The sequence below is a fragment of the Echinops telfairi genome, unplaced genomic scaffold (genome assembly GCF_000313985.2).
Source record: "Echinops telfairi isolate 266 unplaced genomic scaffold, ASM31398v2 ScPeMD7_7465;HRSCAF=8503, whole genome shotgun sequence".
Taxonomy (NCBI): Eukaryota; Metazoa; Chordata; class Mammalia; order Afrosoricida; family Tenrecidae; genus Echinops; species Echinops telfairi.
This window is the reverse complement of record NW_022111365.1, coordinates 6,306,104-6,321,166: the sequence shown is the minus strand read 5'-3', so window position 1 is coordinate 6,321,166 and position 15,063 is coordinate 6,306,104.

Genomic DNA, 15,063 nt, shown 5'->3' with positions numbered 1-15,063 from the left:
AAGTCAGAGCGCTGGCCCTGGGGAGGCTTCCTCTCCTATCTGCTCTGGAGGAAGGGCCTGGTCTCCTCAGCTTTGGTTTCCTGGCTCCTTGGAAATCTCCATGTGTCCTGGCAGTTCTCTCTGCCTGCTTATTAATCGCTTTTTCTATCTCAAAAGAGATTGACTCAAGATACACCCTACATTAATCCTGTTTCGTTAACATAACAAAGACAACCTGTTCCCAAATGGGATGATAACCACAGGCAGAGAGGCTGGGATTTACAGCACAGATTTGGGGGGGGCATAAGTCAATCCCTAACAAGCAGCATTCTCTCTGGTGCTTACTCCCAATGCCTTTAGCCTCGAGTCCTAGTGTCGATGGGAGAGAAGCAGCAGTGACTCAGTGCTTTCCTGAGGCTGGTTTCTGAGGTGAGGAAATTGACTGCTCAGTTCTGCCTTGGCGCCTTCATCCTTGTTTCTGAAGGAGAGAAAACAACTCTCAATTCACTGACATCGAGTCAATGCCGGCTCGTAGAGACTCAGGCGGACAGGGTGGAAGTGGTCCGGTGCATTTCTGAGGCTGTAACAGGAATGGAAGACCCATCTTTCTCCTAAGGAGAGAGAAGGCCCTCTCAACGCCTCCTCTCTGGTCTAGCTACAGTGCTGAGGAGTGTCTTCCTAGGGGAAGCAGGGTCTACGCCAGCCTGCCACTGCATCAATCTCAGATTGGAGCAAACTTGCAGCCTGACTGCCTACAAGAAAACGAAACTCCCCACAAACAAGCCCAGGGTGAGGGGCCTGCATGTCGGGCCAGAGTTCACAGCTGTGCTGGTCAGGAAGGCATGTGCTAAGAGAAATGACTTTCTCTGGCGAGGCTCAGAGGTCATGGATGCGTATTTACCTTTGCAACCCACTTGCTTTTTCACCACTTGAAATTCTCCTAAAATCCCAGAGGGTTAGCTGAAAATATCCCAGGTAATATAAAAATGAATAAAGGTTCGGCAAACAGAAGCAGCTTCTGATCAAATAGCTGCAAAGGCAGGAGGCCCAGGGAAAAAAAAGGAAAATCTAAAAGGAGAGTGGGCACAGAGGGGAAAGAGGAGGAGGATGGGAGGCAGGAGACATCAAGGTCAGCCTGTAGTTCTCCTGCTTCTGAGTTGTTTTGTCTCCTGCAGTCTCCTCAACGGCAGGACCGGACGGAGACACTTTTGTTAGAAGATGTATGCTGGTCTGGTGTCTTATGCAACCTTTCTTATAGCAGAAGGGAATTTGAAAGGTTAGGTATGGGCAATAGACCTTTCTTTGGACTAGGAAGCTTGCGTTTCAGACCAGATTGTGACCTTGGAGACGTTCTCAATTTTGTGAGTTACAGTTTCCTTAGGCATAGACCAGCTGGACTAGCTGGTCTCCGGGGGCTCCTTTCACCTCTAGCAATCTATAATTTTGCCTTTTCATAATCAACAAAGACTTCCATCCATCTTTTGACACATCGGCTTGTCAAGTTGCACAATTTAAGAGTTTGTGGGTATGGCTCACACTTTGGGGGAGCTCACCCTCTAAGACACACATACCTTGTACGTGGACAGCCATGCGAAGGCGAGTCAGCAGAATAAAGCTACCCTGATAAGACCGGAATGGACTGGGAGGGCCAGATGGGAAGTTTCTTCCTTCTTAAGTAGGAAGCTAGCCTCCTGCTGGCGCTGAGGTCACAGGGTAGAAACTGGGCTATCATATTTATTACCTTTCTTGTTTGTTGAGTTCTTAATTTGTGTCTGAAAGTAGTCCTGGTGGCGCAGCCCGTTACACACGAGGCTGCTAAAGTGTACTGCAGCAGAAGGCATCCAGAGGCTTAGGGGAGTGATGTTAGAGCGGATTGATCAGAGTAGCCCTATCGACCGCACAGGGAGTGCTCTGAGAACACACCTTTTACCACAACTGAAAGGGACAAATTTGTGAAGGGAGCACCCACAGAAGGTGAGTGTGACTGATATTTTTCTAGAAGTCAGATTTGACAGTGGGCAAACTACATTACTTAATTTAAGGTAGTTGCCCAGGGTGGGGCTGATTGGGCCTCCCTGGTGGTAGGGACCAAGTGCCAGCGCTTCATCAACAAAGACAAGTGGCCCTGATGGCACTGTGAGTTAGGCACGTGTCAGCTGTACAACTCCACCAGCGGCTCCAAGGGAGAAAAGTGGGCCTTTCTGTGCCCATAAAGTTTTACAGCCGCTGAACCGAAGAGAGCAGCTCTGCTCTGCCCTAGAGGGTTGCTTGCTAGGAGTCAGAATCACCTTCATGGAGGTGCGTCGTGGTTTGGGTTAGTCTGTATCTAGAACCGTACGAAGCACATCACTTTTGGGAATACATTCACCTTTATAATAATCCTTTGACCTCTAAGAGCCTATGTCCTAGAGAAGGCCAGATTGCCTCACTGGATCGCAGCAGGGAGAAATGACAATTGAGGCTTGGCTGCCTCCATGGTACTGGTCCTGCTCACTGGAGCTTTGTCACTTGACACAGGAGAGCAGTTCATGAAACGATGGCCTTTGCATCAGTTGGACTTTTTAAAATTCTATTTGTCATGAAAGATTTTTTTATAACTTTGTATTGCAAATTAGTGCAGGTTCATAGGAGCAGGTTATCAGGTTTTTGTTTGTTTGTTTGTTTGTTTTTGTAGTTAGTTCAAGGATCATTTGTTGACCTTTAGGAGTGTTTTCCAGTCCAGTCTGTTGGGGCACCATGCCCTGGCCCCAAAGTCCACCTTCAGCATAACCTGGGGACCTCGCCACTCCGTTCCCTTGCTGTTCTGTTGCACCCCCTTAGTGTTTTGCCTTGGTGTGGCGGGATCGGATCAGGTGCAATTCCCACACTGTGTCTCCGATGTTGTCCCCGGTAGGGCTATGGGTCAGTGAGGGGCGTCATGTCTCATAGTGGGGCTGGCCATGTGGTCCTCTCTGTGGACTGGCTGCTCTAATTGGGATCCTCGTCCTCTAGGCCTGGTGGGCCAGGATGTGCTCCACTCTCTCCTCCTCCCCCTTCATCTGCTCCCGTGTGCTCTGATCAGATATGTCCCTCTCCCGGAGCTGCAAATTCAATGCCATCTTTTGAAATAAATTCTTCTGGGGGGAGGGGCAGGTGTCCACTTAGTATTTGGGATTGGTCATCAGTTTTACACTCAGCCATACATACACATTTTGTTTCATTATATTCATGGCAATCCCTCATCACTTATACCACTTCTTCCTTGTTTGTTTGTTTTGTTCTTAAGTCCTCTATCTTTCCTACCTGTCTGAATTTTATCCTTGACTAAATACTGTCCTTTTGATCTCGAACAGTTCAATGGGAAATTATCTTAAGGTGTGCATCCCTCACTAATGGTATTGTTCCCTTCACATTGTTGTTGTCAGGTGCCGTCAAGGCATGTCCATCTCATAGCCACCCTGTGTACGACAGAATGAAACACTGCCCGGGCCTGCCTCATGCTCTCAGGTGTTTCTGTGCCTGAGCCATTGTTGCAGCCACTGTGGCTTCCCATCTCATTGAAGGCGTTCCTCTTTTTCACTGCTCTTCCACTTCACCAAGCATGATGTCGCTCTCCGGGGACTGGTGTCTCCTGATGACATGTCCAAGGTACTTGAGTTGAAGTACTGCCATCATTGCTTCTGAGCATTCTGGCTGTATGTCTTCCAAGACACATGTATTGTTCTTCTGGCTGTCCATGATACTTTCAATATTCTTCGCCAGCACCATCGTTCAAATGCACCAGTTATGGTTCAAATGCACCATAGTTCAATGTCCAGATTTCTCCAACTCACCACCATTGAGTCAATTCTGGCAAGTAGAACTACCTCTGCAGGTTTCCAAGATGATAACTGTTTATGTGAGTGGAAAGCCCCATCTTTCTCCTGAGGCAATTTAAGATACCATGTCTTGGGTCAGGTACACCTTAGTCCTCAAAATAATATCATTGCTTTTCAGTAATTTAAAGAGGTATTGTGCAACAGATTTACCTAATACAATGTGCTATTTGATTTCTTGACTGTTGCTCCCATGAGCATTGATTGTGAATCCAAGCAAGATGAAATCCTTGACCACTTCAATCTTTTCTCCATTATCATGATGCTACCTGTTGGTCCCGTTGGACGGATTTTCATGATCATTACATACTGAAGGCTGCCATCTTCATCACCAAGTGCTTCAAATTCTCACTTTCAGCAAACAAGGTTATGCTGTTAACATAACACAGGTTGTTAATAAGCCTTCCTCCAATTCTGATGGCATATTTGTCTTCACATAAACCAGCTTCTCTGATGATTTGCTCAGCATATAGATTGAATAAGTGGTGAGAGGATACAATGTAATGCACACCTTTCCTGATTTTAAGCCATGCAGTATCCCTTGTTCTGTTAGACCAAGTGCCTTCTGCATGCGCACAATGAACTGTTCTAGAAATCCCGTTCTTATCTATAGCTCATTGGGATCCACACAGTTGAATGCCTTTGCATAGTCAATGGCACCCTCATTAACATCTTTCCGGTATTCTCTGTTTTCAGTCAACATCCATCTGACATCAGCAATGATATCCCTTGTTCCACATCCTCTTCTAAATCTGACTTGAGCCTCTGGCAGCTCCTTGTCAATGTGCTGCTGTAACCATTGTTAGATAATCTTCCACAAAATTTTACTTGCATAAAATATCAATGAGATTGTTCAATAATTTGCACATTCTGTTGAGTCACCTTTCTTTGGACGGGGAGCAAATATATTTACTTGTCCAAGTAGCTGTCTTCTAGAAACAGTTCTGTTGGCATTCCATCAATTCCTGGAACCTTATTTTTGTCTAATGCTTTTGGTGCCGTTTGGACTTCTGCTTTCAGTACCATTGGTTCTTCCTCATATTGCTACCTTTTAAAATGGTTGAATGTTGATTAGTTCTTCGTGACACACTGCCTCTGTGTATTCTTTCCATCTTCTTCTGGCCCTTCCTGCCCTGTTCATTATTTTGCCCATAGAATCTTTCAATATTGCAACTCAAAACTTGAATTTTTTTCTTGAGTTCTTTTAGTTTAAGACATTCTGCATTTGTTCTTCCTTTTTTTAACATTATAGCTCTAGACCTTTATAGACCTGTCTATTGTTTGCTAAAAATTGAGCTGTGGGAGTTAGTTCAGTTTCAGACCTGAAGGATGTCTACCTGTCTGAGTGAGATTTTCTTTTCTTTTTTTTTTTTAAACACCTTGTGTTAAAATTGAAGAACAACCTGTGGAACAACATGGAACCGAAAACATGTGTCTTCAGCTGGGTTCTGTAGAGAAGCAAAACTAGTGAAGCTTATACACGTGTCTATCGAGAGAGAGGTATTCTAGGAGCCCTGGTGGTGTGGTGGCTTCTGAATTGGTCTGCTCACTCCCATAAAGATGTATAGCCTTGGAAACACATCGGGAACTTTTAGCCTGTCCTATAGGGTTGCTAGGAGTCTAAATCAACTTAGTAGCAGTCCATGAGAAAGAGGTTTATATCAAGGACAAGCTCACATAGTTGTAGAGGCTGGCAAATTCCAAATGCTTGGGTCAGATATCAAGCTGGACAGAGGCTTCTCTTGACTCACATATATTCAGGGACTGATGAATTCAAAATTGGCAGGTCAAATGACAGACTTCTGAAAAGATATGCAAATGAACACACTTATTTGTAAAGTTGGCAGGTAAGATGGCAGGTTGCTGATGACTCTCAGACCGGCAGACAATATGGCAGGTTCAAGTCCAAACAAAGAGCCAGAGGTCAATAAGTTTGATGAAGAATCCAGACCTCACAAAATGCAAACAAGCCACTTATATTGGAAGTAGGCCATACCTTCAAGAACTCATCATGGGGGATAGATAACTGGGTCTTAACTACCAAATCACTGAGAATCCGACTCAGCCAAGTTGACACAAAACCATAACTATCACAACAGAGAAGGGCAATTGAAAAGGCCTGGGCTGGAATTCTATGAGGAATAGCCTTGGACTTTCTCACCAATATTGGAAGGCCGACTGACTACATGTCAAGGAAATGAATGGAAAATATTGCATTAGGTGGAAGACTAGATCAGGGAAGCTAAACTAATGCCAAATTCCAAGATGCTGCATGTCCATGTAAATGTATTAGGCACTGAAGAGTCACCAGGTCTGTGCAGGTCCTTTCCTGGGGACAGAGATAAATAAGACAATAGAACCTGCCCTTAAGGAGCTCAGAGCTTCATTCTTATATCCTTGCCATCTGTGAAGGAACTCGGAGTTCTCAGTAAACCCATATTAGGCGCAATCTGCATCCTTCAGCTAGGCAGGCAACACATATTAATGAAGAACTGAACAAGACCGTGCCTCTGTCATCTGGGAGTCCATCATGTACGTGGAGAGAGGGCCAATAAACAAAGACGTAAGTATGCATGTTAGAAAGTATGAGTTCCTTATAATGCAATAAAGAAGATAAAGCAGAGTGTTGTGGGAGAGAGTATCTGACTATTGACTACCGTGTAGAGTCCAGGAGACCCAATGGGAGGCTCTGCTGACTTGGTCTAGGTCAATGTTGCCCAAAGTGGGCAGAGAGCTGGAATGATTGGAAACCTCAGGACTATCAAGTCAATTCCTACTCAGTGATTCTGCAGGACATGGTAGAACTATCCCTCTGAGTTTCCAACACTGTAACTCTTTACAGGAGTAGAAAGCCGCATCTTTCTTCTGGAATATTCCAAGGGACTGCAAATCGGATACCGACATTTTATCCTTGATTCTGGGCAATAGCCCTAAGTTTTTTAATTGCCATGGGGGCTGCTGAGTAATTTTTTTGTTTTTCCCCTGAGAAGGGAGCAGTAAGCCAATTAAGTCTGGGAATCTATTGCCCAGGTCATGGCAGTGTAGTTGGGAGATAGTGGCTAGATTCGGGTTCTATTCCTTTTCACTTTGGGGATAGTGAGCAGAGTTTGAATTTTTTAATAGATTTGCTGGGAAGGTGTGTTAGGCTGGGTTGACTAGAGAAACAAATTCAATTACATTCACATATGTGTAAGAAGGAGCTTTTTACCAAGAAGCCATTATATAACAAGAAACCAGCCCAGCCCAGCCCACCTTGAGTCCAAAAGTCCGATACTAGCCCATAAATCCCTCTTCTGACTCACGCAGCCACATGCAATGATGCAGAATGCAGGACGATCACAGGCCGGTAGGTGCAAAGTCCTGTGGATCCAGTGGTGGTGGACGCACTTCCAAGACTCTGGCAGGTCCCAGTGTGGCTCGCCAGCAGGAAGGTGAAGACAGAGAGAGGGGCGAGGCTCCCAGGATCCTCCTTTTGAGAAGGTCATGCCCACAAGGAGGCACCATCAGATCGTATGACCTGATTGGCAAGCGAGAATCCCACCCCCTCTACACTTGTATATCTTCAAATTGACACAAAATTAGGTAACTACCACAGAAGGGAAACTTAGAACAAAGATAGTAATTGAAGGAAGGGGTGGAGTCAAGAGAGGTTTATTTACAGGTGGGTGGTATTGATTGTGTATGCCAATGGGAATGATCCAGTCAAGAGGAAGAAAGTGATAATGCGAGAAGAACTAGAAGAGGTGCAAAAGTGAAGTCCTTGAAATGACCAGGGCAAGTAGTTCACAGCTCGATGGAGGCGCTGGTCCTGAACCAGCCAGGACCCTTTTATTGGAATTGGGGGACAGGGTGGTGTGCATTTATCCTCTGGTGTGGGTACAGTGAAGGACTTGCTGATAGGAAAGCGAGGTCCTTTCCGTCATGTTTTCTCTCTGAACTATACTTCCAGGTCATCACCTAAGCACGTGGTAAGGCGATGCTCAGGTGAGAGAGCCAGGAAGTAAGATCGCTTCCCTAGAGAGTAAGAAAACGAATTTTCTCTGGGAGTGCAGGAGGGTCTTCTGGCCGCATTGAGTGAGATTTGTAGCTATGTTTGTCGGGAGTCTAGCCAGTAAATTTTGTTATCTTTCTAACAATATTCAGCTGATCTGGTACAGTCCCAGAGTAGGTGGATAGGCTATCAGGACTGGAAGTTCCTCTAGATTAGCATAACGGAGGGAAAATGCAAAAAGGTTAAGTTTATTGGCAAGGCAATAATTCATGCAAGTGTTGGATTATGGATCAAAGCATGTTAGGGGGGGGAAGTGGAAACATGTAGAGAACGCTACTTATAGACATCAATAATTTAAAAAAGTGTTTTGCAAATGGAATGAAGATTGGAGAGCCTTGATGAGAAGTTCAAGTGCCAGAGTAAGTGAGCTTTAAGAGGGTGGCAGTGGCCATAAAGTGGGATATTAGAAATCTAAATTTCATAGGTGATTCAGTGATTGGTGTGACAAACTCTATGGAATGACCCTGGGAGAGGAGCAAATGTGGATTGTGGCTAGGGAGCTCAGAAATCAAGGAGTCAGGGTATTAGATGGATCCGTGGATCCAATGGGTGTTGACATCGTCACCTATGGTGGCAGGAATTGTGGTAGAAGAGTCGTGGATCCAGGTAGAATGACAGGATATTGGCAGGAAGAGTTAGAAAGTCTGATAATGTTTCCACTGCTCACTAAATAATGGGGGAAGCTAGAGAAGATCCATCCTATTCTCTCTGAGTTAGGCTGGCTGGTGTTTGTCTGAGCTGACATTTGAGATTCTAAAGTCCAATGGAGAACTCCTGAGTGACAAAGATGAACTTTGTAGGGAGACATGGCCTCCCTCTGCCTTTATGCAGATTGCGTAGGCTCCCACCTCCCCCAGACTTCATTTCCCATTAAGGATTCCCAGTGCCATTCCCAGATGCTTACAGGTTAAGAGGGATGGTTATAAGCTGAGCTTCAAGCAGCCCCAGGAGTCTGGGTGCAGGTTCAGGCTGTCACGAGGTGCAGATCAAAGCCGTAGTTTAAAAACTGTACTGGGAATAGTGCAATTATCTCGCTTCACCACATTTCTCAGCACTGACTGAGGTTTAATTAAAGCCACGTAAAAACACAGAATCGCCATTTCAGATATCATCCCCACTGCATGCTTGGTTTTTTTTGGTTTTTGTTTTTTTTAAAGGAAAGAAAAAATATATCCTTTCTCAGCGCCTTAAATTTTTTTCCTGTGGGTATCTTCCAGCTCAGTTGGATATTATTCCTTCCTGCCAGTACCTTTAAAGAAAAATAAATATATTTAATGTATATGTATAAAATGAGTTAATCCCCCATAATCTCCTTGAGTTGCAAACATAGTTTCTTACAGGTGACCTTTTCAGAAGAGGCTGTTCCTATGGCAACTGCATTGTTTGATTCAGTCAAGAGAAAAAGATGGCATGGCAATATATTTAATTTTGCTTAACTTAATGCTGTATGTAACACTTGCACAGGCTGGAAGGAGAAAGGGCTCAGAGGGCAAGGGACTGTTCACTGGAGCCACATGCCCTGGCCCCATATCCAGAGTGGCAAGGGGTGCCCCCAGACACCAGGGTACTCTCAGTGCTGACTTTGGCTTGTGGGTGGGGAAAAGAGTTCCCACCAAAGAAGACAGGCATGCCTCCAGGCAGCCCCACAGGTTCTGAGGCTGACATTCCGAGTTGAAGGAAAAAACAACACTCATAAGGGACATAGCTTTGGACCAAGAGTTCAGAGGCCTGGGAAGCATCCTTGATCTGCTGCTTCCCCTTCTTGGTCTCAGGTTTTGCATCTAAAATGTGAAGTAGTTGAATTGAAGAACCTTTAAGATGTCTTTTAGCACCGAGGCTACAAATCTTTCTGTACAGATGTTACCTTCACAAGTCGAATTTGAGTTTCGGGGAAGCAGGGCTGAGCACAGGTAAACAAATCATTTACTCAGTAGGTCTTTCATTCATTGAATCAGCTGGGGTACCACAGCCCAGCAACGCTGAGAGGCTGGCACGTGTGTCAGCCATGGCAGCTCATAAGGCAGCACGCCTGTTTCTTGACACACAGATATGTTCACAGTTGCAGGTGGAGATTCTAAAGCAGAATAAAACAGGGCATTGGCTAGACGCCAGAAGTAGTAGAAGGAATGGAGATTCTACTTCAGGCTCTTGGGCTTCTTGGTGAACTTTATGTTCTGACACTGAACTAGACACTGAAAACAAATGCTTTCCTCAGCTGCAAGAAGCTGAAAGAACTGCCTTTACTTTTCTTGCCCTGAGACTTCGACAATCTACCTAAGACAAACACATACTCTTGTTTTTAATAAATTCTAATCTGGGTAACCTTGGACAAATTATTTCTCTCAGCCTTAGTTTCCTCATTTGAAAAATGGAATCATTGATCAGGGATGTGTAAAATGTTTTTATTGCTTTGACATTCTCTGTGATCCTAATCTTCCATTATCATATGCCAAAAATGAACACACTTCCTATCATATCTTTGGTCAGACCATAATAACTCAGTGAGTCAGCCTCTCTTCCCTGGTCTTCAATGGAAGCCACAATATCTCCTTTACAAGCCCAAACCAGTCAATCGAGGTCTTCAACCATCTACCAATCTACCGGAGCCACTCCTAAAGCCTAAGTTTCCCATAGCATGCATCACTATACTCTACACCTCAATCTGGTCTCAACGTGAAATCCACTAGGGAAACTGAAGAACTGGATTTAAAATTTTGATTTAAAGAACAACCACTGGACAGATGATATTCTCGTTGATAGGGAATTAGTTTTGTTATTTGCAGTCTAGTTGGTACATAGCCACTCCGACTCATGGTGACCCTATATACAGCAGAATAACATGCTGCCTCATCTTGTGCCATTTTTATGATTGGTGGTATATTTGAGTCCCTTGTTGAGGCTATCAGGTAGTGCCTTCCAACCTAGGGGACTTACCTCCACCACTGTCTCAAACATTATTCTGTTGGGTTCCACAAGATTTCCATTGACTAATTTTCAGCAGCAAATTTCCAGGCGTTTCTTCCTAGTCTGTCTTAGTCCAGAAACTCTGTTGAAACCTATTCAACATGGATAGCTCTGCTGGTATTTGAATTATCAGTGGCATAGCTTCCAAAATTATAGTAGTATACAAATCATGACAGTACAACAAATTGGCAGCTCAGGGAAGGCATGTATGTCACCCAGAAAAATGGATGTATAACTAGATGACACCTCAAAGAACGATGTTAGGGTTAGGGTACCGCATTACAGCCACCTGCTCCTCAGTGACATCCTTCAGAAACTTTAGGAGCCAACTCATAAAGCTTTCCCCCTTCCCTTATATACCTGAACATCTAGGTATGCTGCCTTTTGGAAGAGGCGGGAACAATGGAAATACATGTAGCACAGAGTTTTAGCATCCCTATAGCACACGATAGTGATGGGCATCCTACGGACAATGACAGAGACACACGGGAGGGGAGGTGTGCCAGGGCCACCTTGTGTGTTTGAAAATAGAATTTTGTTTCATTTTCTGGAAGGACGGAGGAGTCAGAAAACAGGGAAATGTGTTCAGGATCAGAAGATAGAAGAGCAGAAGAGTCTATCTAATAGACAGACCAGGAGAAAGGCCTCGCCATGTAATGTGAAGAAGACTTGTTAGGTGCTATTGAGGTGGCCCTGGCTAGCAACAACTAGAAAGGAGCTGATTCTTCATGGGGGGTAGAGAGTGGGAAAGAAGAAGATGGTGTTTGTGACTAGGATGGAGAAATGCTGGCTCGGGACAACTCTGATGGTGGGAAACCACTGTCACAAAAGTTGCCATTTCTGGCAAAAATCTCTCATCTCTACCCTGTAAGGTGCTGTAGCATGGCAGTTAAGATCATTGGTTCTGTGGGTCACAACGATCAGGTTTAAAACTAGCTCTGCTACACATAGACTCTTGGGCAAATTACTTGACCCATTGAAGCCATGCCATCTCCATCAGTAAATGGAAATACTAATGTCAGACACCTGTAGGGTTGTTTTGAAAGTTGAACAAGATACTAGATCTCAAATGCTTCTCACAATGCCCGGCACACAGAGTAAGTGCTTTGTAGATAGGACCTGTTATGTTTTTATGCATTCTGACCTTATGCCTTGTCTCGTTAGTGAGATTACCTGAGAAATGGGTTTTCTCATGAGAGTAGTATAAGGACTCAGACTCTGGGAGGCCTTCCCTGAGGGAGTTGATAGGGAGCAGGTGTACTCTCCCAGATCTCTTGCTAGAGCAGAGGTGGCCTCCAGGCCCTGCCTTCTGGGATGTGCCATCACTCTACAACAATCCCCATGATGATTTGTGGTGCGTGTTAAAGCACCCAGGAAATAGTATCTCCAGAGAACCAACTTGAGCCAGGCCTGATTCAGGGACAGGGAAAATCACAGCTGCTGCGCTTGGCTGGCTTCCATGCAGCAGAAAACTATTTTTTGCAAATAAAATGGTAAATTGCTAATCAGAAAGATAAATTAAGAAGCATTAAGATAATGATAGTCTAATCACCGTCCACATGGAGAACTGCTAGAGTGAATTTCCAGGCTACCAAGCGTTTGAGCACATTTGGTGATCATTTACATTATGAAGAGAATGATGGATTCCAGGCCGAGTATCCATCTTACTTAGGAAACCCCCAAGACTTGCTTCCTTAGGAGGGGACACCAGAGACTTCTGAAGGTCATAGCCCCTCCTCACCCCCCCAGAACCATTCTTCACTCTGGCTGCTTCACTCCTGAGGCTCCTCAGCTTATGTGAAAGCATTTTGGTCCATCTTTTTAGGTACAAAATAGGCTTCATTATGCAGCTAACTGAAAAGTCGGTGAGTCCGTCCACCCAGAGGTTCCTTGGAAGAAAAGCCTGGTGATCGGTTTCTAGAAAGCCAGCCTTTAAAAACCTGGGAGCACAGTGATATTCTGCATACATGCCTTGGACTGGACTCGATTCCAGGGCAAGTGATTTTCCATGCTTCTGCTTGGGTGGGTAGGTGAATCTGCTCTCCTTGGAGGGTGATACAAGGCACCTATTTGGGAGGGAGCCAGATACAAGCTGAGAATGCCCTTTCCATTGCTGTGGGGCAGAAACTCTGTCCTATAGCATCATGGAGTCTGGACCAAACAAGACTGCGGAAACCATTTGTCCCCTTCAGTCTCCAGTTGAGGACTCCAAGGTGTATGGGATGTGATTTACCCAAATCTCTCAGAGAGGGACCCTAACCTGGCTTGTGTTCCTATCTGTATACACACTAAAGGGCCTCTAACGGGGTTCTAACACTAGATTGATGCCGAGAAAGCCTACCCCAGGTTTCCATCTCCATCTTGATTCCTCATCGGGAATAAGAGAATCCACTGTTCCATAAAGAAAGTACTCCCAAGTCAGGCAAATCCTTAACACTTAGACTCAGGAATTTAGATTTGATCTACTTTTGGGCTAGAAACCACGATTTAACTTATTTTAAGCTTCCGTGTTGCTTCCTCTGTATCCTCATCTGTAAAGTGGGTATACTGAATGATCTAAGTTAATAAGTTTGTTGTAAGACTTGTTTGAAAGCCTTCATTAGAAATGCTAGACTTGATATCATTACCATTAATCAATAGCCCAATTCCTATTCATAGCAACCCTATAGGACAGAGTAGAACTGACCAATAGCATTTCTAAGGCCATAACTTTTTTTTGGTAAACCATTGTATTAGGAGCTAATCCAGACCTCATAGTTCAATCACATCAAGTAGTATTGTACAATTGCTACTAAAATCCGTTTCAAAACTTCTTCCTTCTTGAACCCCTTGATATCAGCTCCTCCTTACCCCCCACTTCTCCACTGTACCCCCCAGGGATGCTTATTCTAGTTGTTGTTTCTATAGGTTCATCTACCCTAGATTTCATATACCAAAAAACATAGAAAAACACATAATGAAGATTCAAGAAGGCTACCCACAGTGACAAATTACAAAAGAGATAAATCCCAATATGGGGGAAGGGGAGAGCACAGAAAATATTAAAACCAGATCAAGCCAAAATGTATCAGAGAGGAGATCAAGTGACAAGGTTTTAGCCATTCCAGTCAGATTGATCATTTAACCTACTATTGTTGGCTCTCCCATACACTCTGATTATTCTCATCCCTCAATAATGGTTAGAAAGAAATTACTGGAGGCTTATTCCCTATGTAGATCCTGCAAATGTATTTTGGGCTTCCACCGTTATCCATAGCCTTTTGGACACCAGGATCTCACAATTTAAGCTCTGATACTATTCCCTCCTTTAGATTTGGATTATATAATTTTTAATTCGTGGGTCACAGATATTGGTGTGCTTCTTCCATGAGAGCTTAGCTGACGTCTCACTCAGATGGCTGCTTCCTTGAAAACAAGTCTTTAAGACCCCAACTGGAATCCTAGCTGATAGCCGGGCACCGTCTGATTTATCACACGTTACTATAGCACCCATATCTGCTGTACTTCTTTCATGAGTACGAGTATCGAGCAAGGCCATGTCATTAACACATTGTTCTTAGATTGGAGTTAGGATTAAGTGTGAGCCCAAAATCCATTCGTGAGTTTATGTTTTTTATCCGTAAAGCCACAAATCTTTATGGAAATAGAAGGACAGATCTTTCTCCCTCTAACCTTTCACTTAGCAGCCAAGCACTTAACCATTGCACCGCCAAGGTACCCTGTCATTACTACTATTGTGTGTCAAGGCAGCAGCAATAGCAGTAATTGGCAGCACTAGTTGCAGTAGTTGGGATCCAGACACTGTTGGACAGCTTATCTCAGCTTACAGGAGCTGATTCCTAAAATTTCAAGAATTTTGTGACTTAATTGATGAATACAGCCAGTGTTAAATTATATTAACTTGCAATTGAAGATGTTAAAAGCAAAGGTAACAAATATTGAAAAGTCATGGCTTCCTAAAAGTTTGACTACATTTTATTATGGCCTAAGTCTTTGGGGTTCTTTATCTTTCTTATGTTTGCATGGTGGAAATACCACAAAACTGTGCTATTGTGAGTCTCCTCATCCTTCTCCACAGTCAGAGTTAGTTTACGCTAAACTTGATAGCTTCAAATAACTCTTTGATTGAGAAAAACAAACAAACAAACAAAAAAAAACATGGCCACATAGCCAGGCACCCTGTAACAACCTCTCTAAGCAAAAGTCTCAACAACA